An 18,886-nucleotide genomic window follows, 5' to 3' on the forward strand; every position below is an offset into this window, starting at 1 on the left:
TCAGTACAAGATCTGAACACACAGCCAGGGACACCATCTGGGCCAGGTTCTGTACTAATGCTGTAACAAGTGTTCACAAAGATATAGCTCATTTAGAGGCTACTATCACATATGCTTCTTCTCTAAGTGCAGTAAGAGATGTAACTGTGGGCAGGAATTCTAATTGTGTTGTCGTCCACTGTTCCTACACTGAGGATATTCAACTGTATAATGAGATGACACAACAGGAAGTTTACAAGGAAAGCTCAAAGTACAGTTGTGCACTCTGTTCATGATTACAATTCCATATTTTGCCAGGAACACAGTGAAGGATTAGAGTTACACTTGGGTTTCAGAAGATCTTTGATCATTGTTTACTGTGGAAAGGCTGGTTCTGAAAATAAGGAACAGTGGAGTCAGTAGTCAATTGCACCCTAGGGGTGGTGGTACATGGATTGCCATTAGCTTGGAAACATGTTACTCATTAGGTCTCACAGAAATCTCTGTTGGTATCTTTTTATTTACTACATTGAGAAATGATTTGGAGAACGAGATTCCAGGCACAATGGCAGAATTTGCAAATGGCACATATTCGATAAATGTAGAAGACCAAAAGCTGAACAGGATATAATATGGGGGATTTAAATAAGATTGGGAATTGGACAAATACTGGGTAAAGTTCAATGGAGAGAAATATGTAGAGTCTGTGGATTTCTTTGTGTTCCTGTCAGCATGAGCCAATCAACAGCGCCATAAACAGAACATCCTTTACTGAAGGCTGTAACTGTCAACTAAATGCAGTGCCTGAGTACAACAATGCATTAAGAGTCATACCTTGTGATATAAACTAGTTCTTATCTGATTGTAAGTTCAACCACTTATGAATTGACTCAATTTCCTGATCTCTCATTCACTGAACAAGTCACTGCGAGCTCTATTTTGAGCAATAGTGTTGAATGAATCACTTGTTTGTGTGATGGTCATATATAATTGGTCTGGCAATCATTGACTTATACGATCATTTGCATAACTTTGAATACTTTGATCTGGATTACTTGTATGCACCAAACAGTCTACATAAACCTCGACGTTAAGACCAATAGCTCTATTTAATAACCATGATAATAAATTTTGGTACACAACTGGGTACCATGAATTTAATAGTAACAATCTCTACATTTTGTTGTTTCTGGGAACTTTCCATTATCTTGCCATTGGTTTCATACCACCTTACAACCTGCCTTTCCATCATTTCTATCAGGTCCTTATGCTTCTCTCCCACCTTTCCCCTAGAACCTTTGATGTGAACCCATCATTGTTTGATGTAACAAGGTCTCTGCCTCCACCGGAACTCACCACCTGAAGTCCAGCTGTGGGGGTGTGCAGCACACTGAGAAGACCCATGATCAGTTGGTTGCCAAGGTTTGGATTTTCCATTGCCCAGATGATGAATGAAACTCCTCCTCCTTAATTTTGCTTGATGCTTCTTTTGTGGACTAAGTGTTCTCAATCTGAAGTTCCCTCTGAAATACTGATCAGATATATGTGACAGGGAACTTGAATGATGGCAGTCAGCATGTGTCCCCTTTAAACTTACTTTTTTTACTCAGAGTTTCTCTTGTTTCTATCAACCTTTGTTACAATCTCCTTTGCACCCTGGGTTCTGAGTGTAGGGTTCATTCTGGCCCTGAGTCTGCTCTACTGTTTCCATCCCTGACATATTAGTTTGCTTTAGGCTGGACTCACCCACAACTTATGGTCACCTTCAGCTTGCTCTGCTTCTTATTCCAATTGGCCCTGTGTATATTCATGACCTTCCTCCACTCTGTTGGAACTTGCCATCTCATGTGTGACAGATGTTTTCAAATCTTGCCATGTTCTTATATCCTTCATTTTAAATATACTGTCCACAAGCAGGGTAACCATGGATCAGTCTGCAACTTCTGTTCCTTGACTCCATTTCAACACTGATTCTGCAGCCACTTTATTGTCAAATTCAGTGAATGTAATGCCCTGGGATCCTAAACAACTTGAGCATCAGTGATTCTAATATCTAAAAGATTTCCTTGAAGTCAGCCAACAACATTTTGTGTGGAAGGTTCTTGACAAACAATGTTCTGCAGCCAGTCCTGGGGTTGCTCTCTCTGCTGTGTGCTTTCATTGGTTTCTTTCTGGCTTCTAGTGTAACTGCAAGCTTCATCTTGCACAGTTTCTTCTGCTTTACTGCCTCTCCCAACAGTTGGGACTCCATTTAAAACTTCCGCTTCAAATCTTTTCTATGTTCTATGCCAAACCAGATCACTGGTCTGAAAACTTTAACTTGCCACCTATTCAGCTGATGACCACTTTGGCATTTCCCAGAAATGGACCAACATTCTTCGTAAAACTTTCAGCTCCACCTAAGAGCTCAATATGCCCAAGTTTGTTAGAAAGTAAAAGATTTTCTTCTCTCAAAAACATTAACTCATCAGACATTTCTCCTGTAGTTTCTGAATGGGGCAGGCACAGTAGTATAGTGGTTAGCGTAATGCTATTACAGTGCCAGCGACCCTTGTTCAAATCTGGCCACTGTCTGTAAGGAGTTTGTATGTTCTCCCCGTGTCTGCATGGGTTTCCTCCGGGTGCTCTGGTTTCCTCCCACATTCTAAAGATGTACAGGTTAGGAGCAGTAGGCATGCTATGTTGGTGCTGGAAGCATGGCGACACTTGCAGGCTGCTCCCAGAACACTCTACAGGAAAAGATGTATTTCACTGTGTGTTTCGATGTACATCTGACTAATAAAGATATCGTATCTTATCTTACGTACTTTCGGCTTCCTGAGTGCTGCCATACAAACTCTTAATCTCTCTTTCTTCCTCAGAGAGAGATTGGTTAGTTCTCTTAAGAGCAACTTCATTGCTGGAAACCAAAACATCAGTTTGTCAAGTCCAGCCTGACCAGTGGCCTGCTCAGGTGGGGCCAGGTCACCCCAGAGTGCAAGTCGCTTCCAAACTTCTTCCCTTACCAAGGCAGAAATCTGTTCAGAAACACTGTCCTTTGAGAACAAGTGACACAATTCAGATTACTTCCACAACCTTCCATGGCTAAGAGAAGCAGATGGACCCAAATGTCCCTCCCAGACACCCAACAGTCCATCTTACCCACGACACTGGGGTGTCTCTTGAGTGGCATCTTCTAGGTCTGCTTTGACAGTAGGTTTTAACAAAAGTCTTACTCCATCACAGAACATCTCCCTATTGGGTCTATAATTGTAGTTATGGTAATTTTCTCTGTTGACATGATATCTTTAATTGTATCATCTTTATCATTCTTGTGAGATGTGTTTTAAATGACTTTGAATATCCTCATTTCCGCCTTTTCATCCTCTGACTCCAATATATGTAACAGGTCTGTGGGTCTGTTCCTTAGACCTTTTACCCTGCCTTTGAGGCATGTGAGGCTACCATTATAATTGGCCTTTACCAATCTGAACAACTACCCTCCACTATCACCCTCTGACTCCTATGTCCAAGCCAATTATGTATCTAACCTTCCAGATCAGCCAACCATGTGAGACTAGTCAAAGGCCTTGCTGGAGTCCACATAGACTTCTACCATCCTGCCCTTCTCAATCCCCTTGGACTCATCTTCAAAAAACTCAATCAAATTTATAGAGTCATAGAGCAATACAGCACAGATACAGGCCCTTTGGATTTGTGAAATTTGTGATTTTCCATGCACAAAGCCATGCTGACTATGCCCAATCAGTCCTTGCCTTTCCAAATGCAGGTAGATCCTGTCTCTCAGAATCCCCTCCAGTAACTTTCACACCACTAATGTTAGGCTCACCGGCCTGTAGTTCCTTGGTTTGTCCTTGCAACCCTTCTTAAATAAAGACACATCATGAGCCACCCTCCAGTCTTCCTCATTGCATAAACAAATAACAAGGGAGACCTATAAACAGAGCATTCTTTATTTCATGTAGTAATTGTCAAGTAAACTCCATATAGTTTTATACATGGGTTGAAACTTTCCCAGGATTGAAATGTCTAATACTAGAGTGCATGCATTTAAGGTGAGAGGGGGTAAGTTCAAAGGAGATGCACAAGGCAAGTTTTTTACACAGAGAATGGTGGGTGCCTGGAATGCGCTGCCAGGGGTGGTAGTGGAGGCAAATATGATAGGGGCATTTAAGAGGCTCTTAGATAGGCACAAGAATGTGCAGAGAATTGAGGGATATGGACATTGTGTAGGCAGAAGGGATTAGTTTAGTTAGGCATTTAATTGCTAGTTTAATTAGTTTGCACAACATTGTGGGCCAAAGGGCCTGTTCCTCTGCTGGACTGTTCCATGTTCTATGTTCTGTATAACAATATATTAAGCCTTATAATGTGATACAAAATGGTTCTCAAAGCTACCCTACACATGTGTATACACTACAAAACGAAAAGTGTTTTGGAACAGGGGAGAAGTGTATTAGCTTTGATTGGTCAGCAAACCCTTTATTATGGAGAGATGATATGATGAAAGGTCATCATCCTGAATCATTAATTCTGTTTCTCCCTTCAAGATGCTGCCTGATCTGTTGAGTATTTCTAGCCTTTTCTGTTTTTCCCACGTCCACACTATTTTGCTTCGGTAATTTCATTACTATACTCTGCAACTAACCAAATTAAATGATCCTTGGTCATTTTCATTTATCACTCCATATGCCTCCATGTACAAAACTAAACTGTTTGAGCTTTGTCTAAGTAATGACCTTTCTCATGGTGCAGGTCTAACACACAGCTTGTCAGGTAACATTTGTACTGAAACAGATGGCATTCTTGTTCATTTAAAAGACCCCAGAAAGTGAAACTCAAGGGATAACTCATGTCTGAGCAGTTAAATGTGGATGATGATCAGCAGCATGCCTGATGACATTTACACGGTGCCATGGTGGCTATGATGTACCGACCTCTTGAGTTCAAATTCTGGAACCGTGTTTCATCACTCTGCAATTCTGTGGGTCAGCCACAGGATATTATAGTAAGAATTCTTGATTAATTTGTCTTTCTTTCACGAAATTCTTCCACTGCTACATTTGCAGCAGTTTATTGCAAGCTAAAAGTCTGTCTGCTGGTTTGAGATTAATACTTCGATGCTTTGAGTAAAGGCTATTGTTTCATTTGGAACCATCCATTGGAACTATTCAGAAAATCTTACTGAAATGCCATGAGTGAGGAGCTTATGGGCCTCCTCTCAAAGATTGAAATCAACTGCAGAGCTTTCTCAAGTGCTATCATCTCTTCTCTCTATCTCACCACCACCAACCCAACCGCAACATTCTGACATTAATTCCAGTTTTTTCACTCACAGTCTACCACATCTTACCCTTATTCTCAAACGGAAAATTCCACTATGAAACTGACCTCCTGGGTCCTCAGGAACCTTCCTACCCAATTTCTGAGAATGTGTCAATGCTCCTTGACAATCAACTCTGGTCCAATAAACCTTTCATTGCAACCTGGATGCTTTTAGATTTCTTCTACATTCAGGATATAAATGCATATATTAATGTTCTTAGCCACTTTAACCTTTCAAAACTGACGCCTTGGTTTCCTGTGTAATGTTTTATACAAGGGAAAATAATGGTTTTATTTGAAGAAGAAGATGATGAGGACAGGCCTACCTCTTTCATAGTGTGGTGCTTTATAATTGGAAAGCTATCTGGTATTGGTTGACGCTACCACATGCTTCATCAACGATGCCTCTATTTAACCAAAGGGCATAAGCAATGACATGAAAGTTTTTAAAAAATGCACCATAGAAAAATTGCAAATGGCTTCCCAGTCATAATTTAAAATACATTTGTGATCTAATCCCAGGTGTACACTTGTGGACAGATAGCAAATGTGGGCTATGCCTCCCTCTAGAGAGACAAAGCAAAGATAACACTCTGTTATCTGTATATCAATATTACTAGCTGATGCAGTCCAGTTGTGAATTATGTGAGTGCTAAAACAGAGCTTCAATACTGTTCTGTTCACTGAATTGGACCTTATTTGCTGAACTCTGAGTTCTTCCACAATATCAGGTTTGTAGTAGTAACATTTGGAGATTAATGGATAATTTTCAAGGAAGAAACTTGGCGCAGTTAACATAGAAATGTTGCAAGTCTTTAAATCTATCCCATGGAAGATTAAGTTCATAATACAGCCATATGCCAGGACTGTTTTTAATATAACAGAGGAAGTTATGGACTGAATTGAAAGAAGGTAACCAGGAAAGAGTGGGTCCAAATGAGTATCTATGTGTGGAGCCAGGGGATGTGTGCAAGGTCCTAAATGAATACTTCTCATCTGTGTTCACCAAAGAGAAAGACATGGAAGGTAATGAGTTCAGGGAGGGGGACATGGATAATGTGGAGCGGGTCAGTATTAAGAAGGTGAAGGTGTTGGATGTCATGGAATGCGCAAGAGCCTCAAGACATCTGTCCCAAGATGCTATGGGAAGCAAGGGAGAAGATAGCTGGGGCCCTGAAAGAGGTTTTTGCTTCTTTGTTAGCCATATCTGAGGTGCCAGAAGATTGGAGGAGAGTTAATGTTGTTCCTTTATTTACAAAAGGCAGCAGAAGTAACTACAGGCTGGTGAGCCTTATATCGTTGGTAAGAAATTATTGAAGAAAATTCTAAGGGATAGAATTTATGTGCATCTGGAAAGACACGGGCTATTCCAAGATAGTGGCTATGGCTTTGAGAGAAATCTTGTCTCATTAATTTGACTGAAGTTTTTGAGGCAGTACCTAAGAAGATTAATCAAGGCAGGATTATAGACGTTGTCTATATGAAATTTTATAATGTATTAGACAAGGTCCCGCATGGTAGGTTGGCCCAGAGATTAAGGCACATGGGATCCAAGGAGAGCTGCCAAATTGGATCCAAAATCGACTTGAGCAAAAGGAGGCAGAGTGGTGATGGAATGATGTTGTTCTGATTGGAAGTCTGTGGTCAGTGGTGTATCACAGGGATCGGTGTGGGACCCTTGTTGTTTTTGATACATAATAATGACTTGAATGTGAATGTAGGAGAAATGATTAGTAAGTTACAGATGACACGAAAATTGGTAGTATTGTAGATAGGAAGGAAGGTTGTCTCAAGCTACAGCAGGATATAGATCAGATGGAAAGTTAGGCAGAGCATTGGCAGATGGAATTTAATGTGATGCATTTTGAGAAGTCAAATAAGGGTAGGACATATACTGTAAATGGTAGGGTGCTAAGGAATGTTGATGAACAGAGGGAACTGAGGGTTCAAGTCCATAGTTCCCTAAAAGTGGTAACAGGTAGGGTGGCGCAGAAGGCACATGGCATGCTTCCCTTCATAGGTCAGGCCATAGAATATAAAAGTTGGGACATTATGTTGCAACTTTATAAAATACTGGTTAGATCACACTTGGACTATTGAGTGCAATTCTGGTCATCACAATTTAAGAAGGATATGATTGTGCTGGAGAGAGTGCAGAGGAAATTCACTAGGATTCTGCCTGGATTGGAGGACTTCAGTTATGGAGAAAGATTGAATATGCTGGGATTAACATGCACAAAATGCTGGAGGAACTCAACAGGTCATGCAGCATCTATGGAAGGAAATGAACAGTTGACATTTCGAGCCGAGACCTTTCATCAGAACTGGGAGTGCTGCCTAATCTGCTGAGTTCCTCCATCATTTTGTGTGTGTTACTCCAGATTTCCAGCATCTGCAGTCTCTCTTGTGTCTCCAGTATGCTGGAATTGTTTTCCCTAAAGCAAAGGAGGCTGTGGGGTGACCTATTAGAGTTATATAAAATTACAAGAAGTAAATTTAGAGTGGATAGGCAGAATCTTTTTTCTATGGTATGGGTATCAAAACAAGGAAGCAAAGGCTTAAGTTAAAAGGAAGGAGTTTCAAAGGGGATTTGAGGGGAAAGTTTTTTTTCAACACAGAGAATGGTTGATATCTGGAATTCACTGCCAGAGGAACTGGAGGAATCAGATACATCACCACATTTATCAGGCATTTAGAAAGGGACTTGAATAGGGAAGGCATGGAAGGATATGGACATAATGCAGGCAAATGAGATTAGTGTAGATGGGGAGAAAAGGTCAGTCTGGGTATGATGGGCCAAGGAGCCCATTTCTGTGCTGTACTTATGACTATGATTCTATGAGAGGTTGAAAATAATAAAAGAGATTGTCTGGGGTAAAAACAGAGTGTTTATGGAATGTAAGACTCAGTTGTGTAGCGTCTGCTGTTTAGAGATATTAGCATGTGATCCAAATGCAAGCACACACATTTGAACCACAAATTGAATTGACTGCTATATTGTAAGAAGAGCATATAGTAAGTTCTCATGTTATACTTATCCAGCAGAAGCCTAAATAATTGAGAAATTATGGTCAATCTGTGTGCCACACTAATTCAATGCCAATGCTGCTACATTGGGCCTCAATGATTGAAGAAGAACCATGTATTCAATATCCATGGAGGATCAAGTACTGAACAACATGAAGTATTTCCCCCACCCTCACCCATGCTGTTTACTTGCAAGTTATTTACTGACCAATTTCGATGGAGTGTTGGTTTGCGTAGTGTTTGATGCTCTTGGACTCAGTTTAGGTTTGTAAGATCTACAAGGAGTTTGTGTTGACTTCAAGGTTTCAGTGATACCATTTGTTCACATACAAGTGTTTCAGTAGTCAATCCTCCCACAGCACTGTCGGGCAGGGAGACTGAGAAGAGGAAGGCAGGATGGGCCCTCACCAAGGGAATAATTCTCTTCCATCCACCTCAGTGAGGAGTAATATGTGAGCTACCTACAATTCAATAAGGAGATCCTCACTGTAAAATGCTGCAGGCTTCAGCCAGAACACAACAAACTTATGCAACAACCTCTTTGTCAGAGGCTATTATGATCAAAGTAAGCTTGAAATTTTAAGCATTAGGCTCCGTCCAGGCTGGAGTTGGAGATATCAGCACCATATCTCAGTTCACCGTGCACTTTTCCATAAGGGAGTTCATGGAATCTCACTATTCCATTGGAGCTATTTGCACCTCAGTCTCTCTTTTATTATTATTTATTAATTAGTCACATGTACATCAAAATATACAGTGAAATGCTTTTTTTGTGTTAACAAACAACACGGTCTGAGAATGTGCCGGGGGGGGGGCAGCCAGCAAGTGTCGCCACGTTTCCGGCGCCGACATAGCATGCCCACAACCTCCTAACCCGTATGTCTTTTGGATGTGGGAGGAAACCAGAGCACCTGGAGGAAACCCACGCAGACACGCAGGGAGAACGTACAAACTCCTTACAGACAGTGGCCAGAATTGAACCCGGGTTGCTGGCGCTGTAATAGCATTACGCTTAGCGGTCCACTACCGTGCCTGCCCACTCTTCTCACTCTTGTGGCTCATACATCATTGCCTGGCCATGTTACAGTTATTTGTCATTGGAAAAGAGAAATTCTCAAGGTTCAGGCTGTGGAGAGGAAAAGAGAAAATTAATTCTGACATCATCTGTAGTCTGTAACTCAAAAGAGATTGCAGAATGAGGACAAAATGAGATGTGAGGAGAAGAATTATGTAGGAAAGTTTCAGCCCTATACTGAAGTTTGAAGTTATATAGAAGTTTGCCTAAAGTTACAACAGATCTAGGTCAACTGGGAAAGTTGATAATTTTGTTGATAATTAAAGTTAATAAAATTGAAAGGAATGGCAGATAGAATTTAACTCTGATAGCTGTGAAATAATGCATTTTGGGAAGTTAAATCAGGGCAGCATAGACAAGTTGGACTGAAGGGCCTGCTTCCATGCTGCATAACTCTATGAGGACAAAGCTGGGCAGAATTTCAGGCAGTCAACAAAATTTGGTATGGAAGACAAAACTAAAGAAATATTACCCAATAAGAGCCTCGTCCAAATCTCTAGCTATTAACTAAAACAGTGGAGTGATTGTTACTTTTGATTTTTTTTATTTAACTCAATGTAATTAAACTTTATTATTTGAAATTAATCACCTTGATTTTACAATCAGCAAAGAGCATTTACTTCTGGCTCAATAAAAACTGCACAGACACCTTCTTCAACAGCCTCCCAGTGAGAACTTGTGCAGAATGTTGCAAATGCTTCATGGCAGCTGCTCCCACATCATTGTTTCATGAGGCATTAAACTGTGGCAGCCAAGGTTCACCCTGCCAACAGAATCAAAATCAAAACAAAACTGATACTGGGGTAAGACACTGATTCAGCTAAAGAAGTAGACTGTGCAAACTTTTAGAAATATTTCAAAACCTTTTAAAACTTTCAGAATCTTTGAAAGAAATTTAAATTAACAAGCCATTAGAGAGATTTTTTTAAGATCTTGGGAAAAATTAAGAAGTTGTTTTAAATTAACAAGCCTTGTGAAATATTTTAAATGTGTTTTCAAATGAGCTGGTCTTTGGAAAGGTTTAAAAAATAAATCGTTTAAAATTTACAAGCCATTTTAAATCTGTTGCCTGGATCTCCCACAGTTGTTCTCTTCCATTAAAATCAGATTCTGCAAAGGAGCAGAATTGCACCAAATTTCTCGTGGCAACTTTGGGATATTTTCCCCGCAAAGAGTAAGGACAGCAAGCATTGGTCTTTGACCCTCATCATTACATGGGCCATCTGGTACCTTCTGTAAAGCCTTGAGTGTTGTTGTGCCAAATACTGTGGTATAGACAAGGAAATCTGGCATTCAGTTACTCATGTGTGCTAGTAACCCACTTAAGGTTGAGACCCTGCATCTGGCACCTCGACCCTACCAGATGCCTAGTCTAGACCTGAAATGTCGGCTGTCCATTTCCTCCACAGATGCTGCCTGGTGAGTTCCTCCAGCTTCTTGTTTGAGGTTTTACCCCTCTCTGATTCTGCAAGCTTCTCCAGTCTACAGTCTACCAAGAACATATAGTTGCTCCAGTTCTGGCCATTTTAGACTTCCAGATTTCCTTCTCTCTACCATCTGTGCCTGCGTCTTCAATTCGAACTATATTTTGAAATTTCCTCCCTCAATCTCTTCTTCTCTTTCAGTCTCTATCTCTCTCTCCTCCCTCAAATATTTAAGGAGGAAATTTAATTTTTGGATACAATGTTCATGCTGCCTTATTTGACAGACTATGGATTATCTTTGATTTGTGGATGATGCAGTGGCACAGCTGGTAGAGCTTCTGCCTCGCAGCTCCAAAGACCTAGATTCAATCCTGACCTCCTGAGCTATCTGTGTGGAACTTGCATGTTCTCCCTGTCACCACATTTGTTTCCTTTGAGTGCTCTGATTTTCTCCCAGATTTCAAAGTTGCATGCTGGGTCACTGTAAATTGCTCTGTTGTGTGTATGAGTGGTAGGATCTGGAAAGAATTGATGGGAATGTTGGGAAATTAAAATGGGTTAAGTGTAGGCTAGTACAAACCAGTGCTTACTGGTCAATACAGACTCAATGGATTGAAGAGCCTTTTTCTGTGCTGTATGACGCAATGACTCCATGACCCATCTTAAAGCTCCTTGTATGGCTTGCGTCAATATGATCCTGTGAAGTACTTTGATAAACTATATAAATGCAAGTTTTTGCTTTTTTTGAATAAGATTAAGTTCCTTTGCTTCATTAGTTGGTGGATATACAGAGTATGACAACACTATAGATTGATGTAGTCCCTTGGAATCGTACCTGTTACTGTCCATTAACAGGGAAGAAGAGAGGAATAAAGGAACAAAAACTTCTGATGCTAGTTAACATGCAGGAATTACAGAGCGAGCACCTTAAAAGGATTTGGGGTTTTTTTCTGCCAAATTTCAACTGTAATTTTAATGGTAAATGCTCAGGATGACAGCAGCAGAACTGTCTCAGTGGGGTTACTGAGCCCAGCAGCATTAGATGATTGAATTAACAATGTTAAAATCACATTATTGTCAAAAGCCCCTGGGGTAACCACAGTATTTTCCCAAAGTTAATTTCATGTCTTCAGTAACTCCTCCCAACCAATCCCCCTTGAAGATGTAATCGGCACTCAGTTTTTCAACAGGAAAAGTACAAAATAGTTGTTGATTGTAATCTTATTCATTGTTTTATTTGTTTTCCCAAAGATATATTCATAAATAACAGTTAATACTACATTTTATGCCTTATCACAGTTGTCTCCCACATGATGATATTTTTGGCAATTCCATTTGCTGCTACTTGCTAAAAGCTGATATGTTCAAAGTTATTTTACATCATCCTCCATTTAGTGAAGGAGCGATTATTACAGAATGTGGAACATTATCAATCACAAGATTAGTATGGTTAATTTATTAATTAGAGGAAAGAGCTTATTCAAAAATTTCAAATTGAATGCCACTTCTTGCAATGGACCTTTGTCACATGGTGCTGTCACCTGAACCTTGGCCCATGTTTGCTGTTGTTCAAATCCAAAATTAGTTAATATTTGCTGAACTAGGACTGTTGAAGAATGCAAACCCTGTAGGAAATCCTTAACTTGCTCATTTCCATCCCAGCTTTGTACTATTTCTTTCAACTGCCTATGTGCTCCAGTTAAGTACCAGAATTGAAACTGCAATAGGTCCCTCCATCTATTCAAACGTCACCTACAGAACAAAAGTTGAACTGATCCAGACCTCCCAAAAATTCCTTGGCTATTTCCTGGACGGGCTATGGACTAGGCTGGAGCCCACTTATGCCATGTCCTGGCCTAATGTGAATGTTTCTGTAAACCGTCTGTGTCGAGTGTATGTGTGTGTTGTGTATGTGTAAGGGGGGGGGGGGGTGGGGGGGGGGGGAGGGGAGGAAGGAACCAGGAGGGGTGGTGCCAAAAGTCTCTACCTGCCTCAAGCCAAACAACAGCTAGATCATGGACAGTCTCAAGGGTAAGGCCTCATGAGACTACATTGTCATTTTTTTAGAATAATTCAGAAATGAATAGCTGTACAAATTGAGTACTGCGTGTACAGCTTCATCTGTAGCTCAGGACTGAGATTTTGGCTTGGATGCCTGAATTTGAAAGGATACATTTTTTAAACCATATCTTCCAATGACGACTCATACAAAGGCGCAAACTGGTGTAAGGTATTTGATTTTTCTGGAGCAAACTCCACAGCCCCCTTTCCAACGTGGCACAGCTGAACTTCAATTTTCAGCCTCTTGGGGTACGTTGGCTCCTAACATGTACCACCAGTGCAAACTGAAAAGCTAAAATTCCTTGGGTTGCAAACCCAGGGTCACACTTGTGTCACCCTGATCTCACTTGACTCTGCATGCAGAGTGGGAGAATACATGCCTGGGGAAGACTGGTCCTAATCACTATGATCACAACTCTAGTACCCAATTACCCTAATACAGCCTGTCAGTCCAGCATACCTCCGTCATAAAATTAGGAGCCATCTAGCACTAATCCGCAACCCCAGTCACATCGGGCTGAACTGATACCAAGTTCATAAAAGCAGGGGAATTCACCCCCTTGGGGTTGTCTCCTGGACAGTATCATGACTTCTGCAGAGTTCAAAGCAAAGTAGATTACAGGGACTCCTTGGCCATTTTTGAGGGAGTTTCTCAACTATCAGGATAGAACCTGATCCACTTCAGTGGCCAGGATCATCAAAAGAGCATTGAAAACAGAAAGCTCATTCATCAACTAAACTGGTCTTTCGGAGAACTATGGGAGTTTTGAAAGCTGTGTTTTGCCTTTAATAGACACAACATGTGCCCAAATGAATCTTATGGTCCCTTGCTGTGCACTTTGTAACTTTGCTCTTTCGGAAGGATTGGAAATGGAAAATCAGCAGGATGCGAGCCAGATACAGTATGTCAGCGACCATGGGACTCAAATCTTAACTTCATGTGGATCAGTACTTGAGGAGGCTTTCATGTTTACTGCAGGGGAAATATGCTTTTGCAGGGCCTCATTTACAGTTGCGTGGTATTTTCTGCACTGTATATTAACAGTATTTGCATCCAAAATCCATCAGTGACCAGTCACTTTTCCTCTTAATTTTAATCTTCTCTCTTGCATTTGCTTCAGGAAATGTGATGCTACATTACACATCTGTGACAAAGTAGCAAAAATCAGTAACTATACATTTTCTTCAAAAAATACATTAGGGATTTGTATTTAGATCAGAATGCTATATGTTATTTTGCATAAATGTAACATAAAAACATTTTTGTGTGACTATCTTAAAAGAAGTTATTTATTAGTACAAAGTCCTTATTGAATGATTTACTTTGACATCCCTGACCACTTATTGTGCTGTACAATCATTTAAAACTAAATCTCCATGTAAATTTATGAATGTTTTCCAAGGACAGCCAGGAAGAATTTGAAAAATCATGTTAAAATTATTATTTTAACATTCATTGTGTATCAGTTAATGACTGATGGGTTAAAATCAAATTTGATGCACTTTTACCACAAAACATGAGTCTGAGTCCTTTTAGAACATAGAACAGTACAGCACAGTATGGGCCCTTCTGCCCACGATGTTGTGCCAAGCTATATGAACACCTACTCAATAATCAATCTAACCCTTGCCTCCTGCACAGCCCATAACCCTCCATTTTTCTTACTTCCATGTGCCTAAATAAGAGCCTTTTAAATGTCCCTATTGTATCAGCTTCTACCACAGCCCCCAGCAGTGCATTCCAGGCACCCACCATTCTCTGTGTAAAGAACCTACCTCTGACATCTCCCCTGAACATTCCTCCTCTGACCTTAAACGAATGTCCTCTAGTATTGGCTATTACCGCCCTGGGGAAAAAGTGCTGGCTGTCCACTCTATCTATGCCCCTCATAATCTTATACGCCTCTATCAAGTCACCTCTCTTCCTGTGAAGCTCCAAAGAGAAAAGCCCTAGCTCACTCAACCTTTCCTCATAAGACACATTCTCTAATCCAGGCAGCATCCTGGTAAATCTCTGCACCCTCTCTAAAGCTTCCTATAATAAGGTGACCAGAACTGAACACAATACTCCAAGTGTGGTCTAACCAGAGTTTTATAGAGCTGCAACATTGCCTCGTGGCTCTTGAATTCAATCCCCCGACTAATGAAGGCCAGCACACCGCACGCCTTCTTAACCACCCTATCAACTTGCGCGGCAACTTTGAGGGATCTGTGGACTTGGACCCTAAGATCCCTCTGTTCCTCCACACTGTAAAGAATCCTGCCATTAACCTTGTACCCTGCCTTTATGTTCATTCTTCCAAAGTGTATCACTTCATATTTTTCAGGATTGAACTCCATCTGCCACTTCCCTGCCCAACTCTGCATCCTGTATATATCCTGTTGTAACCTACTACAACCTTCTACACTATCCACAACCCCTCCAACCTTCGTATTATCCACAAACTTGCTAACCCATCCCTCCACTTCCTCATCCAAGTCATTTATAAAAATCACAAAGAATAGGGGCCCCAGAACAGATCCCTGTGGAACACCACTGGTCACCGACCTCCAGGTAGAATATTCTCCATCTACTACCACCCTCTGCCTTCAGTGGGCAAGCCAATTCCTAATCCACGCAGCCAAGTCTCCATGGATCCCATGCTTCATGACTGTTTGGATGAGCCTACCATGGGGAACCTTGTCAAATGCTTTACTAAAGTCCATATACACCACATCCACCACTCTACCTTCATCTATTTGTTTTGTCACCTCCTCGATAAATTCAATCAGGCTCCTGAGGCACGACCTGCCCTTCACAAAGCCATGCTGACTATCCCTAATAAGACTATGCTTCTCCAAATGCACATATATCCTGTCCCTAAGAATCCTCTCCAATAGCTTGCCCACCACAGACATAAGATTCACTGGTCTATAATTCCCAGGATTATCCCAATTACCTTTCTTGTACAAGGAAACAACATTAGCCATCCTCTAATCCTCTGGTACCACTCCTGTGGCCAGGGAGTTTGCAAATATCATTGTCCATGCCCCAGCAATCTCTTCCCTCACCTCCCATAATAACATGGGTTATATCCCATTCTGTCCTTGGGACTTATCTATCCAAATGTTTTTCAGAAGCTCCAACACTTCCTCTTTCTTAACTTCAACATGCTCCAGCACATTAGCCTGTTCTACGCTGACCTCCCATTCATCAAAGTCCCTCTCCCTAGTGAACATTGAAGCAAAGAATTCAATAAGGACCTCCCCTACCTTTGTCTAAAACTAGTGGTAAATTAATATGTGTGCCTTAAGCCTACTCCTTGAATTCTCAATAAAATTAATTAATGGCAATGATTTAAATGCATGTTTTGTATAATTAACATAGTACTTCCCAAAATTAAAATTGAAATGGTTTCAAAATATCATAAAATGTAGAACTTCAAAAACAAACATTTCTGTAAAACACGAGGAAACACGATAGTTATAGGATCTGGGGCCATGTGTCTAAAAGTGTTTGGAATCCAGATGTTACATGGCTTTCATACTCAGACTCTGGTTCATTTCTGCAACAACTAAGTCCATGACTTCCCTGATTAACAAATCAGCATCACTGGTTTCCAAGGAGACAGCCACAAACTGAGCCATCCCGGTCTTTTGAATTACAGGAAAGACCATCTGTTTTGGGTGTGAGGGAGTCAAAGAAATGTAGCCTAATCATGGGAAAAATGGATCGGAAATACAGAAAAGAAATGTCATCAGGCTATCATGTTGAAACATTTTTTAAATATGTTGATAAGATGTAGTCAATGCATTAGAAATTCATTTTAAATTCCTGTTTTAAATTAGTAAATGTTTAACAAATCTGTAAGCCTTACCTGCAAAAGTTAATAACACAATTATATTGTTATCAATTAATATTGATATTAAAATGTCAGTTATTTCACTATTATAGATTAACTTTATTCCAGTAAAAATATAAATATAGATTCATACACATTATTGATACAGCAAATATTTAAGGCTTATCTCCTTATCTTGAACTATGTGTAGTTCTCATTTAAAGGAATACAATGGGCTGCGCTATTAAATGCTTACTTTACATGATAACCAAAATCATGCAAGAATACTTTGCTTAATTTAGACACATTCCATAGATATATTATTTTACACAGCTGTCAAATGCCTTAAAGGAATATTCCATGATGTATTCTGCAACATAACCATCAAACACCTGAAAGAGATGCTTGTGGTTAGTTATCTGCAATACAGCTATCAAATAGTGATTTGACAGCACCAAATGTTACACTAACGTGCCTCTGAATGTATAATAAATCCCAACACAAATGCCAAAAATATTCAGGATGTCTGTATCCATGATGTTCCTTTCAGTTATTAATACTTCTGTTCTTATAAGCTGTTGGTTAACTGTTTATTATAAGCACATAAGGTTTTGTTACAGTCCAATGCTGTCTGGAAATTTATCATAAACAGTAATGATGTTTCAGTCATAAATATTGTCACTTTTCAATATTGCATAGATCTGTCTGATGGTCAGCAATCAACATTGCAACTCCAACCAAAAACTGAACCCCAAAGAATAGACTATAGATTAAATTTGAATAGTAGATCAAATAAATAACAGCTAATGGTACAATATTGAGCAAATGACTAATATTTTAGATTGTAATCTGCCTTTGTACTTGGTTTGATCTCACATACATTAATACATTGCATTGTCCTGTTATCAAGTGTTCTTGTGTCCCAATATTCCAAGTAAAAAAAAAATTAAGTCTGATATCAGCATGTCAACATTTCACCAATCATTTAATAAACTTTCTGAAATATTGTTTTCTTAATTTGTCAATAATTGCAAATTTTAATCTGAAAGTTAATGAATTAAATAAAATTAAAAGCGACAACCTTCATAATAAGAATTTAATTTATGCCTGAATTTTCTGTTTACTGTCTTCAGTGAACTTTTCACTTGAAGACTTCAACCTGCTTCAGAAGCCTGGGCTTCAAATGATGCTTCTAACTCACAGAACTGGGAAGGGCTTCGAAGCACATTTGTGCATTTTGAGCATCTACGGTGCACAGGCTTTCCCAATATGCATCTGTGCAGCAGAAGGAGACTATATCAAATCATTTTCCCTGTAATCCTGTGAAGATTTAACACTTTCTGCATCTTTCGAATAAACTGAAAATTAGTTCTGCAAGTTTCATTTGAGACACATATTAATATTTAAATATATTATCAATGCTGCATTCCCATACTTACAGACAAGTTTGGTCTTGTTGCTGATGCTCAGAAACCTAAATAAAACCACCTGAAGCACTTATTCCCCTTAAAACTGCAAATTCTCCCAAAAGAAAAATGCTGCATATGCCGAAAATCTGAAATAGAACAGAAAATGCTGGGAAAACTCAACAGGTCAGGCAACATCTCTGGAGAGGGAAACCCAGTTAATATTTCACCAGAACTGGAAAAGTTAGAAATAACACAAGTTTTAAGTTGCAGAGAAAGGTGGGAGGGGTGAAACCAACAACAAGCAAGATCTGTGATAGGGTGAAGAGCAGGAGATTGAGTGACAGGTAGTGGTCCCTCACATCTCTGGAGAGGTCAAAGTGAGTTGGAAAATTAAAGTGACTGGTACTTGGAAGCTCAGTGTCACCTTCATTCCCTCAGTAAAAGGGCATTGATTTCATAGAACCATGTAGCACAAATGACACGATCCAACCTACTATGTCCATGCTGCACTTTGCAATTTGACTCACTGCCTTCATGGTTTTCCTTTATAAATATTCATCCAATTCACATTTGGAAGTTACATTTGGGAATTTTCCTCCATGACCCTATTAGTGGTGGATTTTTCATCACAATTGTAATGTGAAATAAGTTTCCCTCGTGTCTCTGCTGCTTCATTTACCAGTTATATCTATCTTTTGTGGTCACTATCCCTCAATGTAGTTCTCCTTGGCTAAAGTTAAAATCCTTCATATTTTTGAACACCTT

At 39.9% G+C, this 18,886-nt stretch overlaps 1 protein-coding gene and 1 long non-coding RNA gene across 9 annotated transcripts in view; one reads left to right on the forward strand and one right to left on the reverse strand.

Moving 5' to 3' along the window:
• celf4 (CUGBP, Elav-like family member 4) overlaps positions 1-18,886 on the forward strand; it is a 903,775-nt gene that overhangs the window by 768,262 nt on the left and 116,627 nt on the right. The window lies entirely within an intron of this gene.
• The window catches only part of LOC127582584 (uncharacterized), a 51,446-nt gene continuing 41,930 nt past the window's right edge, over positions 9,371-18,886 (reverse strand). Inside the window, exons 2-3 of the long non-coding RNA XR_007958133.1 lie at positions 9,996-10,169; positions 9,371-9,457 (exon numbers count right to left, since the gene is read on the reverse strand). This is a non-coding gene — a long non-coding RNA (uncharacterized LOC127582584). The remainder of the gene's footprint in view (positions 9,458-9,995; positions 10,170-18,886) is intronic.

The sequence above is a fragment of the Pristis pectinata genome, chromosome 2 (assembly GCF_009764475.1).
Source record: "Pristis pectinata isolate sPriPec2 chromosome 2, sPriPec2.1.pri, whole genome shotgun sequence".
In the NCBI taxonomy this organism is placed as follows: Eukaryota; Metazoa; Chordata; class Chondrichthyes; order Rhinopristiformes; family Pristidae; genus Pristis; species Pristis pectinata.